At 35.7% G+C, this 26,671-nt stretch overlaps 1 protein-coding gene across 2 annotated transcripts in view; it reads left to right on the top strand.

The window, feature by feature from the left end:
* MLLT3 (MLLT3 super elongation complex subunit) overlaps window positions 1-26,671 on the top strand; it is a 260,452-nt gene that overhangs the window by 123,534 nt on the left and 110,247 nt on the right. The gene's annotated exons all lie outside the window — the stretch shown is intronic.

The raw sequence follows: 26,671 nt of genomic DNA, 5'->3' as shown, positions 1-26,671 counted from the left end.
AAAAGCTGTAATTATTTTTAGCCAGATAATGAGTATCCATGATGATATGTCATTGAGCATTTCTAATCAATTGCCTTAATATGGGTTGCTGGAGATGGGATTGCCCTTTCCCTTTTAGGGGTCTGAAATAAATTCACAGTTGTTGCCCTCTAGTTGTTTTTGTTTTTTCATACCTGAAGATGCCAGGGTCACTTTTTGTTAATTAAGTCTTACCATCTGAATAGTCAAGCACAATTCGAAGTTCAGTAAAGACAATTGTAGATGGGGTGAGGCCAGAGGGTGGGAGCTCTGTTTTTAGTATATCAACAGTCACCCATAGGTTCTGAGATAATTTGTTAAATTCATGATTTATATAAGAAAAAAAACAGAGGTAAGTAAATGGAAAGGGCAAATGTATTGGTGTCCCTTGTCACGTGAGGTGTTTATTGTCTGAGAAATACACAATGATTCAAACTCTTACTGGTTTAAAAAAAAAATGAAACTAGTCCTTCAATGCTTCTTAACTAATTATCTTAGTCAATATGCATTCTCTTCTTTAGGACTTATTATTTTTATGATAAACTATTGTTCAACCTCCAGACTGATAATAGATAGGATTACTAAAAGTATATGTTTTATATATAAACACCATTTAAATTTAGGAGAGACTAAGACAGGGAAATAGAGGATGTGATGATGAAGAGTCTAGTTTTTGACAGACTTTCTTGGATTGGGAGGTAGTGTCTAGATGTCAAGAAGAATCTATAGTAACGGCTAAACTAGACAGGATAAGAGAAGACTGAGGTTGGAGCACATTTCTTCAACGTGTGTAGGTTGGAAGTTTCAGACATGAGATGGAGTATGTGTTGAGACTGTGTAGACTTATTTAGCAAGAATCTAGACATAAAGCCCTTCTAGGTATTAGAAGCTTCAGCTTTAACTTCAGAAGAAATGGGGAGTCATCTACTTTAGATGGTAAAGAGTTGGGAGAGGCTCATGGGCCTGGCATGCTAATATGGTAAAATTAGAAGATGAAATTTCAGAAGGCACTGTTTACAATGTTTTTCTCATTGAACAATGTCCTCTCTGTGTGTATTAAAAAAGTTGGTTTCTCATTTGCATAATAAAGTGTAGAGCTAATAGTTGGAACTTGTCTAATTCAAAATTACCATTTAAATTACTAAGAAAAATATATCTAAAATAGCAACAAGTTATATATTGCCAAAAACTACAGGAAAAATTTAGGTAGAATTTCTAGGTTTGGAGATGAAAAGAGCTTGTAATACATTAAGGATTTTAAAATTGTAGAATATATAGCTTGAAATAATGAAATAAAAAATAAGAATAAGCTACAGCAGGAGGAACTTAGGTGAGAAATAACTATTTCTTGAAATACTAAACACTATATGAATGCCAATTGAATTAGGCATTTAAAAATGCCCTTTCTGCCTAATTTTAAGAAGCCATTAAGTTTTTTATTTATTTGGGATGGCTTTAAAGTGTGGTCATCTTGAATTAGAGAGAAGTATTTTAAATGACCTCCTTGTTCCTTACAGCCCTAGAATTTAATACTCATTTTGAAAAAGACAATTTGCCAGTTTGATTCTAGTAGTGAAATGCTAAGGAAAGTTAAACAGATGAGGCTGTGGTTGAAATAAAATGTAGTGAGGATTTGGCCCGCCACAGTTATTTTAAAGGATGGCCAACTCTTTCCCCATTCCATTTGCTCTGTAGTATCCATAATCACTTTTTTTGAATCATGTCCTCATGTGGGTAACCGAATTTTCTCCAGTGCTCCATGCCTAAAAAGTGGAAGAGATTTTTAACTGGTAATATATTATTGAGTGAAGGATCTATTGTGCATAGTTGGGGGGTGGGATAGTTGGAGGTGTGTGTAAAGAGCAATTTGTTTCCTAACTCTCAGTAGGTACCTCACAGGGGTGACAAAAATTAGATAATTGTGGACCTTGAGGCTATTCCTTAGGTGTTTCTTAAATTAACCAGTCAGGGTATGAAATCCTTCAAATTCCTGTGGAAAATGGCTAATGTTTGCTCCTAGGACACCAATTAGGGACTTAAATCAAGAATTGGCCAAGAATCTTAATGAGAGATTTCATAACTCTTAGATGTCTGACTTAAATAGGAAGGTTCATCACTAGAAAAAGTATATTGATATTCCAGTTCCCAAAAGCTACTCCTAGAGAATTCATCAAGGAAAGCTTGGTTTTATAGGGTGACTGGCAAAAGTGGGCTCATTCTCATTCTCTCTTTACTTCAGTTTCTTGAATAATACGCTTTTACCAATACTTATTTTCCAATGCTTAGCTTTAGGGTTAGCTCTTAAATACTACTATGAAACCCACCCTGACCCTTTTATTTTATTTTTTTGTATCACCACCACACCTTGCCATTACTTCCAACGTTCTCATGTTATAATAATTTATTTATAGGTTTGCCTTTTGTTTTCCTTTGAATAGGGTCTCTTGGCTCTAGCTGTCTTTGTATTTACAACACCTAGCACTTAATAGGTGGTCAGGAAGGAACTGACCAAGCATCTGCTATGTACCTGTCATTACAGGAGGCACTCTGAGATCTTAAAATAAATGGGTTTTTAGTGGATGGCCCTTTCTCATTTCCAAAAGTAGGAAGGCTCTTCAGTGAGTCAGTACATGAGTGCTCCATGAGCTAATTGGTTATCATTGGGCTGTGCAGAAACGTACTTGTGTATTAAAGATCAAAATTTTTCTTCAAGTACCCAGCCTAGAAGAGTGAGCTGTCTCTTTAACATATAGAGGAAAAGGAATTCCTACCCTCTTTGCAGAGGCAGCTTTGAAATAGGTCAGCAGTGAGCTGGCTCTCTCTGAAATTGTCAATGCACCACTGTTGAGTTTCCATACGGAAATTTGTCTTTGCTCAACACAACCTGGGAATGAAGGGAAACTTCCAAACTAGAAAGTCTTCATGTGAAAGGCAGGGAGCCAGGAGTAAAAGCAGTGGAGGCCCTGTCCCAGAGGCCAGTGGAGGAGCTATTTCACAGGCTTATTTTGAGGCTCTTTCCTTTGAAGAAGTAGGAAGAATTGAAATGGAAAGGCCACAAGTATGCCCAAAAATTTGTGGCCTGTAATTTGACTCTCAAGGAGACAGCATCATTTCTTTTGGCTAATCTTTGATTTTATTTTAGTTCTCATACATTTTGCTTACTTTGTTACCTTAAACCTGCTTTTTAAACACCAAGTCAGTGGGAGAAAGGATATGGGGTTTGTCGAAGTAAGGGAGCAGGTAAAATATCTCTTGTATTTGTAGAAAAGACTGTATCTTGTTATAGGCTATGACATTTTCATACTTTACACTGTAAGGACACTAGAAGCTTAACTTCGCACCTTGTAAGCACTGTGCTTCTGTGGGTCAGAGCATGGATTTCAGGTAGTTTCTAATCATCCTTGTGCATGATTCAGCCTTTTATACGTTATGTAAAATGAACCATTGTGACACATTATTTCCCTAAAAAATATTTCATGGTTTTTATTCAAATGTGATTATATCCACAAATGAATATTGCTATCTGTGTGACATTTCAAATGTTGGTTTTTATACCTTTTGTTTCTAGAATACTTCTCCTTTTAAAATAATGCTACGGCATCCCAAGAAAGAAAGCTAGGACAGATACTACCACCCATGTCTGCTTAAGGAAATTGAGTCACAGACAAATTTTGACACAACTGAAATATCATAGTTACCTAGTTAGGGACCCAGAACTGTAAGCCATAATATCTGACTTCCCTAGGCTTTATGCTTTTCTCCTCTCTGAATTGCTTGTTTTGAGTCAAATTGGTTAGTTGTTCCCAGGAGAAGGTCTCAGCTTAGCATTAATTTGAAAAAAGTTTTGGATTAGTTTGAGGTGAGGAGAGGGAATCACCTGTTTTCCCTCTTGTAAAAAGAAATAATGTATGGGAAAAGAGACAAATAGTCTGCTCTGGTTGCAAAGAGGGGCTAACAGCAGTAACAACATAAAAAGAAAATTAATTAGAGAAATACTTCTAGTGCTTAAAAGGCACCCTTCATAGTAATTGCCTTGGGGGCAAAAGTACAAAGTTAAAAACTTTCATAAGAAACCTAAAAGTATCAGCAACAACCCTCCCCCCGCAATAATACAGCCAGCAGCATTATGTCATATTAGAACATTAAACTTATAAAGGAAACTATTTTAAGCAGTTCCTTCCCAATTTTCCATCCCCCTCAGTAATTAAAGGGCTCCATCATATTAGGAATAAAGTTAGGGAAAGAATTCAGGCCCTGCCAGATGAGGGCAGACCAGGATCTCTTTAATTGAGTGAGAGCTTTCAAATCCAAACTGTCATCAGGTCCTGTCAGTCTCGCTCTTCATAGTCTCAAGTTCATTCCCACAGATGCAATTCTACTCCACGCCCTACATGGAAAATTCTTTTCTGAGTTCCTAGAGGTGGAACTTCACCTCTGCTGAAGCCAGCCTTTCCTCCTCTGCTCCCTCCCTCCTGGTGCTTTTACAGACATGGCCTCATTTCTAAATGCAACTAGGCTGTGAAGTAAGCAGTATTCCCTTGTTACACATGAGGAGAGCTGAGAGGTTAAAATGACTTGCCCCAGGTCATAGCTATTAAGTGATGGATTTAGAATTTGAAACCAGGTCATCTTATTCCCAGTCTTATGGTCTTTTCACCTTGCCATAGCTGTAACTGCAGTGATCATTTGCAGAGGAAGAGAAGATGTTTGAGGTACTCTTTGAACCTAGATTTTAGGGTTCTGTAAGACCATGATCAATAGTGTGAGTGTTCTCTTGACAGGGCTACTCTGCAGTTCACCTGCCATAATTCTGGGTTACATTCCTGGCTTACTTTCAAGAGGCACAGCAGTCAGTCAGTATATGGTTATTGAGCACCTGCTCTGTGCTAGGTATTGTGCTAGGCACTGAGGTACAGTGCCGATTGAGGTGGAATAGCTCTTTTCACAGAACTTAATCCTCTCTCCTCTGTGCGCCTCTTCAGTGAGAGCCAGCAATGTTTATAGAGCTCTGTAAACAGTGCAAAGTACATCATGTTAACTTTAATGTGCATATAAGAGAGGAAACTGTAGCGATAGAGGAATAAAATGCTGCTCCTTAGTGCAGCGATCACCAGTACAACAAGAATCTGAGATCATGGATAGGCTGGCAGCAAAGGACCTCATCCCTCATTGTGCTAGAACCACAGCTACACTCCACTCTGGGGCAGGGCTTAGGAGATCTGGTATTTGAAGGAGACTTTTCCTTGACTGAGCCCAGACTGTGATTGTCCTTCCTATTTTGGCAGTTGTAAGTAGGGAATGAAGTTGGCAAAGGCAGGACTTTGCATTAGCCCCCCACTCTCCAACCCCCTCCCCCAAATCCTAAATACTTACATGTTTTACTGGTTAGTAATCTGTGAACATACAGTTATAGAAAATATTCCTTTCTCTTTAGGATTTTCTTTGTTGCTTTTATATCCCAGTGATGCTCATCTCATTTTAGGGTAACAACTGTGTGTGCACACAATTCATGTCATTAGGATAGTTAAGATCAGTGTCTCACCAGAATAGGACTGTGCAATTCAAAAGGACACTAGCTTCAACCCTCATTTTACAGGAGAAACTGAGTCCTAAGAAGATGTTAGATGACTCTACCTGGGCCTAGATCCAGGTTTCCTGAACCCCAGAGCAGATAGGAAGGATCGACTGAGATTTCTTTTTCTGTCCAGTATTATCATCCTTCTGGTCAACAGAAAAATGTGCTGACATAAAGGTGATAAGTTCATGGTCAGCTTTAGCTTTGAGTGGCAAAATTTGTTTTCATTTTTGGGGGTCTGTTTTCAAAGATTTTTCATTGGCGATGTTAGTGAGATTGCATCAGGGCTTGCGAGCCAAATGCCATTGTGAACCAGAGATTCACTGTTCACTCTTCTCTTTAAAATACTAAAAAAGAAAAAAAAAAAAAGGTCCCAAGAAACTTGTTGAGTTTATTGCTTTAAAAAGAAAAAAAACAATCCTTGAAATTTCCTATCATGACTGATGAAACAAACCTTGAAGTCAACACATTAGACTTTTTCATTTTTGTTCCAGTTTTCTCCTGGCAAATAGAAGAATTTAATAAGAAAGGAACCCATGGTTCCAAAACAAATAGGATCTAAGTCCAAGACATCTAAGGCTTGCGTGGAATCCCTCCGGCATTTATCCCACTGGGCCCTGGGGAAGGGAGGAGACAAAAGTCCATATCCCTGTCCTAGTCAGGGTTGGTTCAGTTAAAGGTGAAACTGTCTGTCAAAACTATTTATAGCATGTTTATAGCATAATGGAAAAACAAAAGACTATAGGTTTTAAAGCCTGGCCTTTATTCACAGATAGTAAAGACTGTTTTGTTTTGTTTTAAAAACTAGATTCCATAACATACTCTACATGCAGTAATTGATATGAGTTTAATCCATGACATTTTAGCCAACTGATGATTTTTATCATAGTTATCATTAATAATTTGTGTTTAATGTTGAGAAGTCAGTGAAATGTCAGTCTTTATGATGCAGATGCCATTTATATTTAGATGAGTATAGAGAGAGGCCTCAAAATAAGATATTGCCTTAGAATGTAAAATGTTTTTCATTTTTAAGTGCTTAGAAGATTGGGTTTTATTAGCTTTTCCAAGGAATTTCAACCAGGTATGATATAATTAGTAGAATTTCCAGTATAATTCCGTAAACTTTTATTTAATTTTTGGTGTATAATTATATGTTACCATTTACTCTAACATCTATTCCTCCATGAGTTTTGAATTAAGTTACCGTTACTTCTTTGTTCTAAGGATATAAATTCTGTGGCTTTTTTTTTCCTTTTCAGTACTATTTCACAAGTGACTGCTATAACTTATATTTGCATAATATAATAAAGAAGGAACATGTGGGTGAGGCCTGCTGAAGTCTATGAGAAACCTTTGCTACATGACATATTTGACTCTGGGAAGTATTTATTAAAGTTGTGATTTCAGGAACTGTGCTTAAAAGTATTTCTGTGATTTAGGTCTCTCTAGCTTGTTTAGGTCCCTCTACTGACATGCTTCTTCAGTAGAGGAACTTCCAGAATTGATGGCACAAAATCAAGAGTGTGTATATCACTCAAACACTAATTTACTTTCCCTGTTTTATAACCCTTATTGTCATAAAGTATTTCATCCAGGTATGTCTTCCCAAATAGAAGCTTTAATGTTGGGACAGTCATTTTCTAACTGTTTTTGGATCTAATAAGTTTGGAACAATTGGGACAATTTTTAGGTAGCATTCTCATATTTCATATTTAGGAAAATATGCATTGATGAAATATGTAGTTTGTTTTGGTAGGACAGTTTTGTTGCTAACTGAAATAATACCCTGACAACTTTAATCTTATGCCACTCTCAACCCATTAAAATAAAACATCTGTATTTTTGTGGATGATTCAACTTTGGTAGCGCAGTAACCTTCATACTTAGAGTACGGCAAATTCCTGGAAAAGGCTGGTAATGTATGTCAAAGTAGTGCAAGTCAAATGTGATGTTTTCCTAAAACCTGTGTAAAAATTGGAGGCCTTATTCCTGACCCAAGGATATTGGTCCAGTTTTTCTTCCTTTTTATTGAATATATTGGGGTGGCGCTGGTTAAAAAAATTATACAGGTCTCAGGTCCACAATTCTAGAACACATCAGCTTTACACTGTATTGTGTATTCACCACCCCAAGTTGAGTCTCTTGTCTATTGCCATTTATTGCACCCCCCATCCTTCACTTCCCTCTATTCCCCTTCCCCTGGCAGTCACCACACTGTTGTCCATGTCCATGAGTTCTTTCTCTCTCTCTCTCTTTTTTTTTGTGGCTCAATCCCTCCACCCCTTTCAACTCCCAACAGCTGCCAGCCTCTCATCTATGAGTCTGTCTCTATTTTGCTTGTTAGTTCATTTTGTTCACTAGATTTCACATATGAGTGAAATCATGTAGTATTTGTCTTTCTCTCACTGGCTCTTAGCATAATGCTTTTCAGGTCCATCAATGCTGTCATAAAGGATAAAAAATATTTTTTGTGGCCAAGTAGTATTCCATTGTGCAAGTGTCCCATAATTGTTTTATCCACTCATCTGCTGATACATACTTGGGCTGCTTCCAAATCTTGACTATTGTAAATAATGCTGCAGTGAACATAGGAGTGCATATATTTTTTTGAATTAGATTTCAGATTTCTTCAGATAAATTCCCAGAAGTGGAATTGCTGGGTAATACAGCAGTTCCATTTTTTATTTTTTCAGGGTTTTTTTTTTTAAACAAATGAGTAAAACAGCTGTAAATGATACATTTTTTATCCTGTCTTTAGTATAAACATGACTCATCAATACAGCAATCTAATAGTAGCAAGTTTTACAAGATTGTTTAATATATGTTATCATAGTCTTATTTTTCTTAACTGACGGTGATTTGCGCCTTATTTTTTAATGCAACAGATCACAATTTGAAATAATGTCATAAAGTTAATAAAATTTAGGATGGCTTCTAGGAATTGAGATTTGATAGGTATATTTGTGAAAATTTGTTAAGAGTTAGGGGTATGCAATGTGCCTTTTTTGGTAAAGCATTGAGGGATGTCTGTTTAGCTATCCTCTTTTACATTATAAAAATTTTCTGTAGAAAGCATAGCCACTAACAGTCAAGTGGTTGGCATTTCTGCTGTGTTTGAATTTCTGCTTTCTAGAGTGCCTTCCTATCAGCACACACACACACAAAAACCCAACTCCACCTCAAGCCTTAAGGTTGTATAAATCATACTGACCTTTAAAATTCATGAATCAACTCTTAAGCCTTAAGGCAATGGGTTTTTCATTCTTTCTTTTTCTTTTCTCTTGCCATTGCTTCATAATGTCAAGTAGCCTCAAAGCTTTGGCTTGATGAGTGACCATTATAATAGGCTCAGAGTCCTTTGGTGAATTCATGGAATTATTTCATTCTAGTTCAGCCATGAGTCTTGGATATTGACTTATGACAATAAAGTCCTTCATTGGTTAGAACATGATTCTTCACCAATCAACCTTTTAAAAATATTCAGCAAGTCCTGATAGGAATAAATATTTCTATTCCATACTTATTTGCAAACATACTTGCAAATAAGTATGTTTATTTAAAGTATTTTCCATGGATATTACCTTTGAAAACAGTTTATAAGCTGTGGGAGGAAATTGCTCTCATTAAATTATAGTCACAGGACATTTCTTTGCTTTTTTTCTTCCCTTTGGTCAAAATGCTTTAAGGTACTATCTTCTTGAGCTAACAGCTAGATCAGAGAGAAGGATTGTATGTTGGATGAAATCAAATCAAGATGGAATAGAAGTTATGTTCAAAGTTTCTACTGTATAAAAACAGAGGCTTTCGGGGGTAGACTGAGGCTTTTGTAGGGTATGGGTGAGGGGATTCATGTACGGGAGCAGACTGACGAGATGCAATAGGTCCATTTATAAACAATACCCCTGAAAGTAATTGACTTAGTTTAGTGAATATTAATTGTGGGTTAGCTAGTCACTGAAAATACTCACAGCTTCATTTGGACGTTCATATCTACCCCCACTTAATTTTCAAGGTGTACTAGCCTTCTAAATTTAAAGAGCATTTAGATGATAACAGATGTACACTCCTTGCAACTTGCTCTAGACCCCGTCCTCTAATATACTCAACTAACTTATTTAAGTAGGTTACTATAAAAGTGTCTGTGTGGTTTTAAACTGAAGTTAGTGAAGAATCATTTGTTCCAAATCAGCCCAATAATTAAACAGTTAGAGAAGTAACATAGAGATCCTCAGAAATGCTATATCACAATTTCAAGAGCCAAGAGATAGAAAAAGATACTCCCAGCTGACACTTGGAAATGAGAAGCAGCTGTAGCAAGGTCAGAGACCCCGTGTGTCAAGGGGTTGGCTATTTTATCATCAGTTAAGGGAGTCGACTTTATTCCATGTCTCTAAGCATTTGACACTTCTATTGGGCATCATCTCTAGCCTTCTAGGAACAGACATTCACCAAGAGTGTGGTATAATAAATTGTCTTTGTGCAATGACAATAGTAATCTACAAGTTGCACAATAATAATTTATGTGTCGTGCTTCATTGTTGTATGTGGGCCAGTTTTGAGTCTGTTGCTATTAAATAGCCTGCAACTACTTTGCTCTTTGAGTTTGTTAGCACAATTAGGATTCTTTTGTTGACTTTGGCCTTTTTTTTTTTTTTAGGATTATTGCTTTTATAGCAGCGACCTTTTGGGATTACTCTGTGTTTGACATTTCTTATGGGAAAAGTTTGCACATTATCTGGTGGATTAAGCTTGAATTTTGGACTCAGCCCTACTCCTTACTAACCAATGAAAAGCAACTGTTGTTTAGCCTCTGACATTTAGAAAGTTTCTTCTTTGACCATGTTTGTATTTTCCTGGCAGGCACTGCTTAAGCAGTAAACAGACATACCTCTCGTGTTATTATCACATTAAGAATCATAAGCTTACTTATTCTTGAGCATTTTGTTTTGTTGTTCTTTGTTTCTTTTTAAAAAAATTACAGTTGGTGAAACTGAGTTGCAAAAATTTTTGTATTATTAAAAGCATTAGATAGAGAAGAAAATTTTAGGGGATGATTGTACACAATTCTTTGGTCCTTTTGAAAACAATGTTGTTTTAGAAGATGATATAATTTATGGGATAAAGGAAGTAACTTTATCCAGTGGGTGGAGGAAAAAAAACACCTGAATCAGTGAGAAAAAGTGATTCACACAAAGAGAGAACATCTTTGCTTGGACAAGGATAAGTGTATGAGAGGCTCTATAGAGCCCTGGCTCTTACCCATGAGTAGGCATTGGAATATTCTGTAAATCCTGGGATAACAGGTCACAGGGGCCTACCCCAGAGTTTCTGGTTCAAGAGGTCTGGGGTAGGGACTCAGAATTGTCATTTTTCCCAGGTTTTCCAGGTAATGCTGATAGCCAAGGTTTTTTTTTTTTGTTTTGTGTTGTTTTTTTTTTTAAGCGTTAGTAACTGAAGAAAATGGAGAGAATTGCAGTTTGTTAGTGAAGGTGACTGTTGATTGAATGGGACAGGATTAAATTATAATAAACAATATATTTCTAAATTTGGTTTATTTGGTATTTGTTTTACAGCTTTAACTTATAAAAGCTTAAAGAACAACACAAAACAAGGATGGCTTCATTAAAAACATTCATGTGCTTATGTGTGTGGTTGGTTTAAACTATCCTGAAGTTTGTTCTGTCCGGAATGTTCAACCATCGCTACTAGAGGCTTGATCCCTCATTCAGTGTTGCAACATGGAGATGGGGGATGGAGGATGGGGGATGAGGGTTTACCTGAAATTCTTAATTGGGGTCAAAATGCCTAGCTATGGTTGTTTTTTTTAAGATAAGTCTTTATTTTATTCATGCTTGCATTCTTAGTCCTAGTGTGTAATAAATTTGCAGTGCTTGTGAAAGGAGTAAATAAATGATCAGCAACACGCTTGCTGGAAATAATTAGGCAGTAGTGGTGGTGATGGGAACCGTCCTAGAAAATTAACCCACCCAAAGAAATCTACTGGTGCCTTGAAAAATTTGCATATTAGCTTATTAATATAATTTTTGTTACCTCAATGATTTAAGGCAAATGAAAATTCTAATAGAATTCAATATATCAGGTTTTTAATATCGAAACAAATACCTAGAAGCACATATATTGATAGCCACAACACATTATCTAAATGAAGCCATGATTAAAACAATGGAGGAGGAGCAAAGACATTAAATTAAAATGTGAAGTTTGAGTAAACCATGTTTATAACAGAATTGAACCTCCAAATTTATTAATTTTCTCTTAAAAGTTTAGCAAAATCTTATTTTTTTAAGGTCTTCATTTTCCTTGCTCCTTTGGTAGTGGGGGCATAGTATCCACATCCCAATAGAGTCCCGTACCCATAAAATGGTGGGAGCTCTTCTTAAGGGCAGAGACTGTGTTAGAGTATCTCTAACACCTAACCCTTGGTTAGTCAGAAATGTTGGCTAAGTGGTACCTTCTCTGTGACTTCATTTAGTGGAGTATCCACAACTGTCGGCAAAATAGTCATGTGATGAGATGATTTGGTAGGAACTTAGCAGTTGCAAAGTAACTTTCTCATAACATACCTAATAATATTACATGGATCTGCACAGTGATACTTTTAGTTAGAAAGGAATTATGTGACTTGCCTAAAGTTAGTTACTCCAGCTAGGATATATCAGAGCTGGGCATTGAACACAGATTTGCTGGCTCTAAATCTGATTTCTCTGTAAAATTCAACTATTAATGTAGTGTGTATGCGTGTGTGCATATGTGTGTGTGTGTGTGTGTGTGTGTGTATGTGAGAGAGAGAGGGAGAGAGAGAGGGAGAGAGGGAGAAAAGGTAGATAGTGGAAGGCACACATGGGTGGGAAACCTTCATTTTATTTCTTCTTGACTTTCCAACTATTTTAAATTCCAGAAACCTTGCTCTTTTCTGAATTCCTCTTGAATTCATTCAGCATCACATTATTGTTTTAAGCATTTTCCTTTTATTATACAAGTAAGCATTTTTGTTTTGTAAATAAAGAGAAGTTACAAATAAGCAAAAAGAAGAAAATACTTTTCATCCAAGCATCCAACCCACAGAGCTGCCATAGAGGCCATTAATAAATATCTATTGATTGAATGCCAGGAATTAGCTCCCTGACCTCTCAGTAAATTGCGTAAGTTGTCATATTCCATCGGTAAAAAGGGGTGGCTGGCAGGGCTCTTATGCTACTTATTTCCTTATGTTATGGATTTATGTGACATCAGCAGTCTTTCAGGGACTTGATGAAAGGTGTTAAATAAATCATACCTTTGTTATCTATAAGGAAGAAATTATTTGAAATTTGCCGTCTTTAAATATCTTACTGCTCTTTGTCATGAGTAGGAAAGAAAATGACTTATTTGCAGGGCATGATATATGTTTATTTGGGGGTGGGAATGTATTTGAGAACAAATGCTTTTATTTATAAATAAATCATCATTATAAAATATTAAAAACTTCTTCCTGTGATATTTCAAGTTCTGTTGTATAGTTTCTACCCTCCACAACCCCAAATTACAGTCAGATGAATTTAGAGTTTGTTAGCATTTCTTCATGAAAATAGAATGACAAGGAAAAGAAATGAATAGAGTAAGAAAAGCTTATTTGATTTTTTTGGTAGTCTTTCTGGTACATTGTATTTATTCCATGGGTATGATATGCATATTTGTGTATTAGTTCATGCACTTTAGTAACTTCATTAGGTGATATCATCATCCAAAAATATGACTATTTGGAAGAGAAACTAAATCAGAGAGTGGGCTTTCCATGATATGAGAGCACACTGGAGAACCATTTTTATAAAACAAATGTATCTGTTGTCTTATGATAAATTTAACTAAACAGGGCTTTTCTCCAGATGGGATTATAATGCCTCCAAAATATTTACTGTCATGATAAACAATATTTCTTTTTCCTCTTATTTTAGCACCATTTTATATTTCCCAAATTTTCTTACAGCCGAGTTTGTATTTCCATTCTATAGGCGGTATGTGGACATAAAAATGTGTTTATCCATGTAGTTAAATTCCCTGGTAGAATGGTTACGGACTGATGACTGGAAATTCAAGTCAACAAACAAAAAAGTCCTCTGGAAGCATCAATTGCTGGTCATTCTCGTAACTTTTTCTTTTCATAGAAATGAATTGGGCTATAGTAGAATTGTACAAAAAATTAACTGAAAGGCTCTTAGAAAAAATCATATTTATATTAATATTTGATATTTAATAAATCTAGGATTAATTTTTTAAAATATAACATAGGAATAGGATTTTAATGTATAATTTTACACATAAGGCCCAGTAGATTTGTAATAGGGGTGGTTTCCTATGAAGGCTATTTTGAGACTTAGCTCACCTTCATTCAGTTTTATAATTTATCTTTTGGAATTGACTTAAGTGAAAGTTGTTATGGTCACACTTTAAGAAGAGGAATTTTTCTTCTGATTTACCTGAATGAGGGAACATTAGCTCTTCAAGTTAGAGTCTTAATTATTCCCTTGTTTGACCTTTGCCTGTAACATTTGGTTTGAGTTGTGCTCTTCTCTTTGACTTTAAGATTCAGCCACTGTCAGAAGCCTTATTTAATCTTTCTATTGAGCTGTTTCATCTTCTTGAATAGGGCATAAAGCTATTCATCAACTTACCTTTCATATGGATATGCTATTCTGGAATACTATTAAGATTGAGTGCATTATGGCAGGATGAATTCTATTTAAAAAGCAGTGTAATATGTTTCAATATGATTAAGAAAAGAGTGTTACAAGTGCAATGTATAGTAAAATCATAACATTCAAGGCTTTTTACATAATGTGCTCTGCCTAATGTGCAAACAGTTGACTTAATTTTTTACTTTAGCTGTTTAAAAGCATGGTGTTTCTCATAAATGCTGCCAGTATGTTCTGATGTTTTATTCCAATGCTTGAGTTAATATGCTGTTATAACTAAATTATATCAAGTTTCTGTGGAATCAAATTTATAGTTTGATTTATACTTACTCAGTAGATTTAACCTGACTTCGTAATCAGGATGAAAATAAGAAAACAAAAATATAATTTATAGAAACGTTTTTGTATGGGGAAGTCTCTATTAAAGAAATTTATTATGTGTGTATTAATTTATTTACTGGTCTAATAAAAATAAAATTCTCTAAGAAAAGCCTGTATCAGGAAACATTAAAAAATTCAAGTATGATTCAGAATCTTTGTTTTCTTTCTGTTTTTCTTTTGTTTGTTTTGTTCCAATGTCCTGTTTGTGTTTAACATTTAAGGTATTTTGCTGATAGATGTTTTATGCTTAAATAAAGATATAAAAAGCAAAATGCATTTGCCTGCAAGTTAGTTTGAAGTAGCATGTATGACTGTCTTTGGAATAATAGAGTTTTAGATCTAGAAGCAGCCTCTGAAATGCAAGCTGGCTCCTATGTGACAGAGGAGGCCTAGGTGAGTGGTTAAAGGGATTCTCCAAAGGACAGGTGGTGAGTTTGTGGTAGAAATGGAGCCAGAACCATGTCTCTTGATTCCTTGATAATTTTTATTTTGCTCCATTGCTGGATTCAAATTCAGATTACATTTCTATTTTCTACTTCTTTGTTTTGTTGCAGCATTTCAGTGTTGCTGCTTTGTAATACATAATATTGGAGGCTTTTATTTGCCTCCTTGCCATAGTATTTGCCAATTTGGGCTTCATGAGTCTGAAGGTGGGCTGAGTGTGGACCAACTGCTAGTTGTCCAACTATTAGTGATGGATTGTGTCAAAAGAATTCCAAAGTAAAGAATGTTTTCTTTCTTTCATACATCCCTGACAAGAATATATAAGGTCAAAAATAAAATCAGATCTAAGAATGTTTAATTAAACTGGTTGTAAATATTTGGATTCAAGTCAATTTTTAAAGGATTTTTAGAAAAGTTCAAAATAAATTCTGTGTTGCTTATAGTTTATGTTTGATTACTCTTAGATTACTGGATGATTCTAGTTTCCAGAAAGTGTTTTAAAGCTTTGTGGGGGTTACCTCATTTATGTCTTTAGCATGGATGATCTCTTAAAGCTTCAGGGAGCTGCATGATGTAGGTAATAGCATTAGCTCCATTTTATAACAGAGAAGAGAACATACTATGTGAAAGTCCAAGGTGGGATCTGAACCAAGGGATTCCTCTCGAAAGCTCTGGCTCTCAGCCACTAGCTCTTCTGCCCCACATTACACAATTTCCTCTGTCACAAAATGCTGCCTTTTGCTGAATTAAAGTTTTCAGTGGGTTCTTGATTTCAATTAACAAAACTCTTTTACAGTTCTTAACAGTATGCTTCAGCAGTATATTTGAGAATCTTTATGCTTATATTTGGAAGACAGTAGTAATCTATGGTGATGTCTTAACCTTTGGACTTTTTTTCCTCTTCTTTCTTCATATTCTGTCTCAGTTTCCTGCACTTTCCATTCTCCTTGGTGTATTTGGAGTAGTCATCAATGTACTTTATTATGTGATATCCCGCTACCTTCGTTTTTATTCTCGAAAGAGTACATGATTTTCTATTATTCCCAAATAAATATAAAGCTATTGGTTGTTGGCTCCCAAATTCATTACTAATATCCTATTTTTTATCTTCCTGTTAGAAAACTTATTTCCTTAGTATCTCATAAAGAAATACCTAATTCAGTTGCTCATCAGTGGAATGTTTCTCATATACTCCAGATTGTATTATAATCTTCTCCTAAGCTTTTTCCAGAATCATTACTACTCCTTACAATTTTTTCTTTCTCCTTTTGTCAATGTCATACCTGCTTTCTTTAAACAAACTAAAATTAAACCTAATGACTGTTTCTCTTTGCTTCTCCCTCGTTTTTGTTCCCTATGCTTTCCAGTTTGTGAATTTCTACCCATAGAATTGATTATTATAGTTTTTGTCCTGATTTTCACCTACTAAGTAATTCCTGGAATTGAGAGACCATGAGAAGTACCATGAAATTAGCACTGCATTTGGTAATCAGAAGGTATTTTGTAAAAATTGACCTATAAAGAAGATTAAAAATTGTTTTTTCTCCTGTAACTACCTATCTCTGTTTAACCAAAGGACACACAAGAGCTGCAAATCTGAGAAACTGATGTAGTTCACTTTTATGTTCAGGATAAAGAGGAAACGATCACTACTATATTAAGCAGGAACAAGCAAAAAAATTAGTACATTCTGTAAAACTAGGTTTACTTTAATAATATAGGTAAATGTTTATAAGGTACTTGTGAACAGTGGTTTCAGATTTTATTTTAGCAGTAGCTTACTTTTTTCCTCCACATAATTCTAAGGAACCCAAATACTGTATCTAAACTCCAAATTGGCCCTTAGACTACATAAATTTCTATTGTTTGGGGCAAACACCTTATTGCTTCTATGAAAGCAATACAAACTGCCCCCCGATGGCTCACACCCACTGCAAGGGTGGAAAGTTTGACACACAGTTTGAAAATTCTTGCTTTACAAGGGTGGGGATATAGGATTTTCCCTGCCTTATTTGAGAAGATAGAGAGATTGCCAGGCTAAACAGGAACCACATTCCTGTGTATACTATGTGTAAACAGTTGCCATCATATTAGCGTCACCTTCATTCTGTTTTCATTTGTAACATCTAATGGAACTTAAATCAATTAGGAGACTTAGGATAGGCTATCTCTGTGCCAAGTGTTAAACAGAAAAATAAAGCAGAGTCCAAAAGATGCTAAAAAGAAAGCTTGTGCTTATCCTTCCTCTAAAGTTAGAACAGTTTGATTATTTTCCTGGAAGCATTTGTTTTGCCTACTGAAAATTGAATGAAACAAAATTTGAAAAAAGAAAAAATGGACCACTGACTTATTTTGGGTCATTATTTTTTAGTGTTTTTGTGACGTTAGGTTGTGGTGATCTCTTATGCTGTTGTATGTTTTAAAAATGGGATATGGGTCTGATCTTTGATTTATTATATTTGATTATTTTATAACCCATTGCTACTAGTGTCATACTAAATAACACATTTTATGTGTCATGATGAAACTGAAACCATTTCATCATCTTCTACTGAAAGGGAAAGTAATTGAAATGGAATTGAGGAGTGGACAGATCAAGCAAAAAGGAAAAAGAACTTACTGACTTAGACAACAGTGCGATGATTGTTGAAGGAGGGGGTTAAAAGGCGGATAAGTGGTAATGGAGAAAAAAGAAATGGAATTGCATGCTATGGAAGAAAGTTGGGTATAACACATTTAAACATGCCTCCTTATATACTGTGGTCTTATTAAAAGAAAAAAATTATTTCAGGAAAAGTAACCCTTTAATATGAATATGTATTTGAGAAAATTGTAGTTTCTGTATTCTAATATTTTGAATGTCATCACTCGTGCACTCTTCCTTTTTCTGTTGAACAAAATGATATATTCCCTTGCAGCACAATTTCCATCCCCTTGAGTATATAGGTTTTCACCTGTGATCTTTTTTCTCAAATCACACTTAAAGCCACTGCTTTTTTGTTGATTGTGCAATTTTCAAGAATTATGTCTATTTGAAAAAAATCTTCATAATGAAGAATCACAATGAAGATTTTATAAGTAGATGTATTGTTTTCTTGGGAGTTTATAGCATTGGGAGAATTTAAGATGTGAGAAATGAGATTGTGAAATCACAATAGCCAAACCTATGTGGGCATTAAAAGGTGAATTTAGGATGGAAGAGAGGTATAAAGAGGAAATGTTCAGGAACAAGGGAGTGGCATTCACCTCAATCGGAGAGGAAAAACCAGGTAAGAGGCTGAGCAGCCCTGGAGGCGAACAGAAGGACAGGTTTTCTTTAGGTTGTTTACACACCTTCCTCTGCCAGCAAAATAAATAGTGCTTTTTTTTCCTGCCTGGCCAATGCATTTCCTGCTCCTTTTTTCTCTCGGGTCTCAGCTTAAATGTCACTTTCTCAGAGAGGGAATGCTAATCTGAAAGAAAAAGGAGTTCCCCATTCTCCTCACATCAACCTGCTTTATTTTCACTAGACTTTATTATTCAATACTGTTTTATTTTCATTGTAGCATTTGTTACTCAGTATTTCCTTTCTTAATATTTTCTTGCATGTGTGGTCTCTTTCTTCTCTTCTCCCCTTCTCTTTCTCCCAACAGTAGACATAAGTCTAATAAATATAGGCAGCATGTCAGCTGTGTTTATTTTTCTGCCCCTAGTTCCAGAATAGAATCCGCACTTAGAGAACATCTCTGGCTAGACTGTCATGCTTGAGAGCAGGACTCTGTCTTATCTTTGTAACCCTATGATTATATGGTAACTGTTGGATTAAATGTTTTAGGCTAATATCTGGGAAAAGAAAAGAAGGAGAAAATAGAATAATTTTATAAGCGAAGATGACATTTTCCCCCTTCTAAATAAAAAGCAGCACGAGCCTTAGTGATAGCTGGGTAAAGTGTAAAACTTGGGATAAAACTGGGTAAAACTTTGTTGTCAGAGGGCTGCCCTAAGAATTATTTACTTCTCCTGCCTTCAGATGTCATGAGGTTATTGTTTTAGGAAGTGGGATTTTTAAGTGGCTTTTTATATGATAAATAGTAAAAGCCATAAAGAGGAACTATGTTTCCTTGATCACCTTTTTTTTCTTTGTGCATTTTTCCTTTTTTAATTTTGTTTTTTAAAATATTAAATTTATTGGGATGACATTGGTTAATAAAATTATATAGGTTTAAGCTGTACAATTTTTTAATTTATTGATTTTAGGGAGAGGGGGAAAAGAGAGAGAGAGAGAAACATTGATTTGTTGTTCCACTTACTGATGCATTCACTGATTGATTCTGGTATGTGCCCTGACCGGCATATTGGGATGGCACTCTAACCAACTGCGCTACCTGGCCAGGACAACGTGTATAATTCTATAACATGTACATCATCTGTATATTTTATTGTGTGTTCACCACCTCAAGTCAAGTAGCTTTTTGACGTAGTACACACTGACATGAAGATACTCTTCCCAAATACTGGAAGATTCAAAGTTAACTTCCCTAGATTATATTTTCCCCTAGATTATATTTTCCCCTGTAGTTAATGTTTCTTTTCCAGATGAACTTTCTGAAATATGGCATTCTAAAAAATATTTTGCTCAAGGTTTAACTTTAAAAGAGAAATGATAGAAATCTCAAGATTTTTCCATTTGAATAATTCTCAAGAAAAGAATCAAGGCTGCCCCTAGGTTGAACTTTGTATGAAGAACATATTTTTACCATGAAGTTAGCCTCGGTGTGTCCTTGTATTTCCACCAGGGCCAATCACTCCAAGTAACGCTGCATATTGAGTTATAACTTAATATAGCTCAATATATATACTTAATATAACTTCTAATATTCCTTGAGGGAACTTAGGACAAGTTGATCTAAATACTGTCAATTTTAGTGAAAGATGTAACCTTGAGGATTTACATTTATTAGTCCTAACAACTCATAATGTTACATAGTTTTGGGCAATTTATGCATTTTGTTAGCTCATTTGTTACATGTTTCTTGAAGAAATGATTGTGAAGATGGTCTAATTTTAATATCACAAGGTGAACTGTATTGATTTAACCTCAGCTAGATGAGCTTTGTTTAATTTTAATGATGTAACTCCTCAAAAAGCTAAAAATATGCATATATATATTTTCTTTTTAATGCACCCAGTTTTTCTCTTCTGGAGAGAGAGACTAGGGATATTCTGAGTCAGTAAGTAAAGATTCCAAGTTACTAACAAATGAAGTCATTTTTATACGTCATCATTAAGATTCTTTTCGGTATGGCCAATTGGAATCTTGAACTACTATTCCAAATCTAGGGGTTTTCTGTAACATTTCAAAGTCAACGATCCCTTTTTTATATGTATAGCCCATTTTTACCCACCTGGACTTTCTGAGTATATGTTATATGAGGTTGTCTATATAAGTATAAACTTCATTCATGTTACTATTTTTTCTTCATTTTCTGTGTTTCTGCTGATACTGACTGATCCATTATGCTACTTTACTTTCAAGTGCCTTTGCTCATACTATCTGCTTGACATCCGGGCCTTTCCTCTCAACTGCCAGTCTTGTTCTGTCTCTTCCTTTGAAACTCATGCTAAAGTTATGTTTCATTAATTCAACTCAAGTTCATAAATCGGGGGGGAGAGTGCTGGGAAGAGATGAGAAGAGGCCAGAGACACAGTCTTAGCCCTTGGAAAGCACAGAATTAAATTGAGGGTGGGACTTATTAGTAGCACATATACAGGGCAGGGGAAAAGTAGGCTTATAGTAGCGAGTACACAAAAAAGAGTTTATTATTTATTATTGTATTATTTTCCATACAAACAACTGTAAACCTACTTTGCCCCATCCTATGTTAGAATTAGCTAATACAATACAATGAGAGGAAAAGGTTGAACTCAGAAGAAAGAAACTACCATTTTTGTTTTGGAGTTTTGGCAGAAGGCACTCAAGGATGAAGATGCTCTCTGCTATTTGAGTTGTTTTTTTAAGGCCCAATTCAAGGAATCCTGAGGAGGTAGGTAGGTATTCTATGTCTGCCCACTTAGCTTAGTGTATCTAGTTTTTGTCTTTAGAACTTTATAAAAATTAATTAGGCCGTTATTTTGTGTGACCACCATTTTTTATTACATAGGAATCAGTTAGGGTTTTAGAATTGTATTAAAAAATTAACAAGGTAAAATCAACTCAACAATAGGACTCAGAAGTTGTCCAATGTTAGATGTTATCTTTAATCCATTTTCAGGGAAATGAGGAAGTGACACAAAGGGGGAAAACCTTTTTTTTGTTGTTTAGAAATGGGCTAAATAGAAGTAACATAGAATTTTTTTGTGTGTGCGCATGCATGCATACTCTTAAAAACAAAAACAAAACAAAATCCAGCTGTTGATTTTTGTTCTTTTCATGTCACAAGTGTAAATTAGGCTTGGCCGTCCAGGTTCAGGGACAGTGGGGTGCTCAGACTGCTAGATGCTGGTCCTGGACTTCCAAACGCTCACATGGAACCGCTAGGGGCAGAGACGTGGGCCATGCAGCACCCTGTTTCACTATTTGTGTGTCACTATTCATAACACTAAAGCAGGGAGGAAAGGAGTCCAAAATGCTCAAGCTGGAGGGGACATTTTTCATAATGCAGTGGCAATCACCAGTCTGTATACAGAAAGTTTGGTGTTTCCTTCCCAAAGGGCTCTGCATGGTAAATAAAGTAAAACCAATAAGTATCAATGGGCAACTGAGCCATGTCCTTAACCAAAGTATTCAGATGGACATAAATCATGGTGTCTAAGCAAATACACTGGAGAGAGGTTCTGGAGAGGAATCCACCAACTGTTTTCCTAAGGATTAGAGGACAAAACTGTTGCCTAATGATATTTTTTAAAGCTTAAATGAGGGTTTTAAAGCCATAGAAGAGTCTCTTTTTTTTAGTGCTAAAAATAAGATCTTTTAATTAAATGTATTTATTGTATATGCATATGGAATTATTGCATAAGCATAACATCATTTATTCATCTAAGGGACATTTATTTCTCTCTACCAAGCATAGCTCTTTTTTGAAGCCTTTTTCTCCTAAAGGAAAAATATTAAAAATCTCAGGTAGTAAGTTAGAATTTGTCTTATTCCATGTTAATTAAATGATGACCCTTTTTTCCTTTTCTGTGTTTTTTCTTTTTTTGTGTACATTTTTTGCTCAAATTAGAAGTTAAATGTTAATGATCAGTGTATATATTTAGCATCATACTACATATTATGTATATGGGTCTGTATTGTGCCTATTATTTTTGGAAAGTTATTTTAGGGAAAAATTAATTGCTCATTATTTATAGAAACTTCGGTCTATTTCTCTCAGGCATGAATTTTGGGTGCTGTGTACTGGTAGACCTGCATGGTACCTGTGCTTACTTGGATAGAGAGAGTTTTAAAAATGTCTCCTAGTTAGAGCCTTGGAGTCCACAGGTAGTAAGGTGTGGAAGGAGGGGAGAAGACACATGTTGTTTATGGCTATATAGTGTTAGTTTCAAAATGACATTGTAGATCTTTTGGCCCCAACTTGTTAACTCAATTTCCTAAAATATGGTACTATCAGAATTAGAATCAGTTAGCATTGGGTATTCAGCTTTCAAGAAAAGACTCACATGTGGCAACTCTATCACCTGTACCATTTTTAAAAATTTATGATTGTGGAGAGTTTGGAGAAGAATTTGGTGGGCTAATATCAACTCCTGACTGCTTCTAGCCAGCAACTTCTTTAGCAATAGTAAATTAGTGAAGAGTGGCATGAATCTTGAAAAAATTCAATTTAACAAACATTTGTTCAGTACCTATTATTTAACTCAGTGTTAGGGCCCAGAGTTACAGATATGAATAATGACAGGATTGCTGACCTCAAGGGGCTCTGTGTAGTGGAGAAGTCTTAACAGTAAATGAATGTTATTTACCAGCCTGATGAGCAACAGAGAAGCTTGGAAGAGGAACAAGGAAGATGTTCTGAAAGAGGTAACATCTGGGCTGGATGTTGACAGGAATAAGAGTTTTCAGTAATTTCTACTGAATTAATTTTCATTGTGTAAAGACTGAATACTAATCTTCACATTTTATTGTCACCTAAAAATCTTTGATGACTTTCCAAAGATGAATATCTCTTCCCTAGCTTCTGAAACTTGGCCTTTTATTATATAGCTCCTTAGGGATTATCTAATTCTTAACCAATTGAGAGGAAGAATTAGTTGAAGGGTTTAAGATGCTTCAATTTTATAAAGGTAACACTGTGGTCAATGATCATAGAAAAAGGATTCTCAATTAGCAATACTCATGCCTCCGATAAACCTCATTGTCTGTGATACTGCCACTATGCAAAGCTTGAAAAGAAACTCTTAATGAAGTGTTGTTGAAATGGAGTACCACGCAGCAGAATGAAAGAAGGAACTCCTACCTTTCATGACAGCATGGATGGAACTGGAGAGTATTATTCTAAGTGAAATCAGCAAGGTGGTGAAGACAAATACCATATAATTTTCCCCATAAGAGGAACCTAATGAACAAAACAAACAAACAAGCAAAAAAAAAAACAACAAAAAAACACAAGCAAAATAGAACCAGAGGCATGGAAACAAGGAACAGACTGACAGTGACCAGAGGGGAGGAGGGAGAGGGGGATAAGTGGGGAACGAAGAGGAAAGGTCTAGTCAAGGAACATGTATGAATGGCCAGTGGACACGGACAGCAGGGTGGGGGCTGACTGCTGGGGGGAGCAGTGGGGGAAAATTGGGGCAACCGTAATAGAACAACAATAAATAAAAAAAGAAGTGTTGTTGATAGAAGGAGATCCCAAATGTGGTTCTACTAGTTTAAAAATAATTGCTTTATGTCTGATGTACTATCCATACTGGCTAAAATATTTCTTAAGGAGTTAAAACTTTGTTGTTGTTGTCTTTAAAGAACTGGGTTCGAAATGCATGTTAATGATTCTGGTTATAAGATGCTTGAATAAATAAACAAGCAAAACCCTAATTTGACTTTCTTCAGATTAAAACTGTAAGTTTGTTTTTGTATTGCTACTGATTTTCCGGCGTGCTTATTGTGTAGAAAATAGTGTTCACTTCTAATTAAGAACTTGGTGTTCAACAGACATTGTTCATTGTTATTTATGAATGTATTTCATTTAAAAATAATTGAGGTATTTATTGGTAAACAGTTTCTTATAAAACCAGACTTCTATGGAATATTAATTCATAACAGATCATTTCCTTTAGAGGGTGGAAAAAAATCTAAGACATTCAATTATAAAATATGCTCACTAACAGTGGTTTCCCATAATAGGAGCAATTTGCATGCAGAATAGGGAAAATGAATGATACAAAGAGGAACAGCTTTAACTTCTCTGGAATGTATAGCAACCCACAGAATAAACTTCCTTCAAATGACATTGGTATGATTAATCCCAAACTACCTGGACACAGAGACTGCTGTTTTAAAAAGAGGCTCCACCGCCTGGAAAGGTTGTGGGTACAATACTGGCCTTCTAGCTGGCCTTCTAGGGTGGCAGTATTCAGTGCATTTTTAGTAGCATTACTGCCCCCTCAATCCTTAAGGTTCAGGGTATTTGAATATTCATAACAGGTTGGTAGGTGGTCAGTGTATGAAGGCTGATGTCACTCTTGAGTCCTTGTGCTTTTTCATATTTTATTAGAGAAACTTGTAATGTCAGGTGAAACCCCTCATTCCTGATTAACTTTTGATGTCAGTTTGGGGAAACGGTTCTAAGATGGACTAACTGAGATGGTCAAATGTTAAAATCCTACTTGAGCATACTTCGTTGTAATCGTATTTGCACTCGTGGAACGTCTAAACAATTTCCATGTATGTCATCATGACCATCTGTAATAAAAATACCTCACACATTTCCCCACACATATACGTAGTTTTCTTGTATGTTGACAACCATGCTCAGATATATGTAGGTAGTGTCCTCTCTTTTAATGTGAAAGGAAGTAGAAGTTGTCTAGAGAATTTTTAGTCCAGGGCTATAGAATTGAGTCTTCTAATCCTAATCCCGGGCTTCTACTTGCTGCCTACTTTCTACTTTTATCCGAAAAGGTTACATTACAATTGGGATTAGATTATCCACCTCACTTCAGTCACTTAAGGAGGACTTTGTGTTCCAGGATCTGTGCTGTGTCTTTTACATATGTCATCCTGTTTAATCCTTACACTGTCCAGAAGAGGAACCTAAGGTTCAGAGAACTTGAGTAACTCTATAGTTAGCCTGCCTAGGCTGAGGTGGATCCTGGATTGCCACCCAGGTTTGCCTGAGCCCTTGACACTCTTTATTTATGTTCCTGAGGTAGATGTTTTGGTCTTTGAGGAATGAAAAGAAATTATGGATAAGATTCCTGAATACATAGTAATAAAGAACTCTGCTGATTGTCAAACCAGTGATTCAGACAGTTAATGCCTTAGGAGGGGGAAAGAAGAAGAGATGATTGTACTTTGTGATCTGGAAACATCTTGTGAAAAAAACAGGGATTGGAACTAGCAGAAAATACTAAGAATGGCATCAAGGTGTGATGGAAGGAATAACAGGAGGACAAGGCACAGTTGGGAAATGCTGGACATATATGAGAATTGATGCACTTGAATGATCCGCCTGAGGGGTTTGGTGGATAACTAAAGGAGGAAGGCTGAAAAGACAGGCTGGAACCCTGTTGCGGAGGACTTCGGTTACCAGGATGTGTGGCCTTGATATTTTGCAGCATTATATTTTTACTTCTTTGTGATAGTGCCAAATGCAATCTTAACTAGAATAATTCCAACTGGCTTGTGACTGATACTGATTTAATGGAAAATTTAGTGGGGTGAAATACATATAGCTTCTTAGGGTGTTTCTTGTTTCTCAAGAGCTTACCTGAATAGTATTTCTTCATAAGAAATACAAAAGCCTTATAGTTTTGTATATTATTATGATGTGAATAGATTTGAAGTGTTTGTACGTATATAAATATTTCAATAAACATTCTTTTTGTGGGAGAAGTGGTGGATAGTGACTTAATGGGCATCAATAACATTGGGAGGCTGTGGATTTGGGATTTTCTATGGAAGGAGGGTGGTCCTGCCACATTTTGGCACAGAAGTCGGGATATCTCAGAGAAATGAGGGGTTTAGGGGTGCAGTGATTTACATCAAAGACTAGACATAGATAGTACTTTCCTTAGGAGACTTTCATGCTTTGGGTCACAAGGCGCTATTCTCACTTTCCCTAAAGCTTTAGGGCAGGGTGATAACAATGGAAGTCAAGTCATTAATGATAATGGTTGATTGTGATGACCTTGCCCCATCAAGATTTGAATAAATAATACACATTGTTTTCTTTATGTAGGGAAATTATTATAGATTCTAGAGAAAAAATAAAGGACAGGTTAGATACAGAAGGGGTTTTGGCAAAGGGCTGTGAAAATTGAGGATAATGTAGATGGTAGAATGGGATTTTTTTTAAGGAAAGAAAACTGTCTCTTTGTTTATTATCCTGATCTCACCTATTTTCTCTTTTTAATGTTG

This window comes from Pteronotus mesoamericanus, unplaced genomic scaffold, assembly GCF_021234165.1.
Source record: "Pteronotus mesoamericanus isolate MK-2021 breed Mesoamerican mustached bat unplaced genomic scaffold, CSHL_Meso_final contig_73, whole genome shotgun sequence".
Classification (NCBI taxonomy): domain Eukaryota; kingdom Metazoa; phylum Chordata; class Mammalia; order Chiroptera; family Mormoopidae; genus Pteronotus; species Pteronotus mesoamericanus.
Note: the sequence above shows the minus strand (reverse complement) of the source record. Positions and strands in the feature narration are given on the sequence as shown.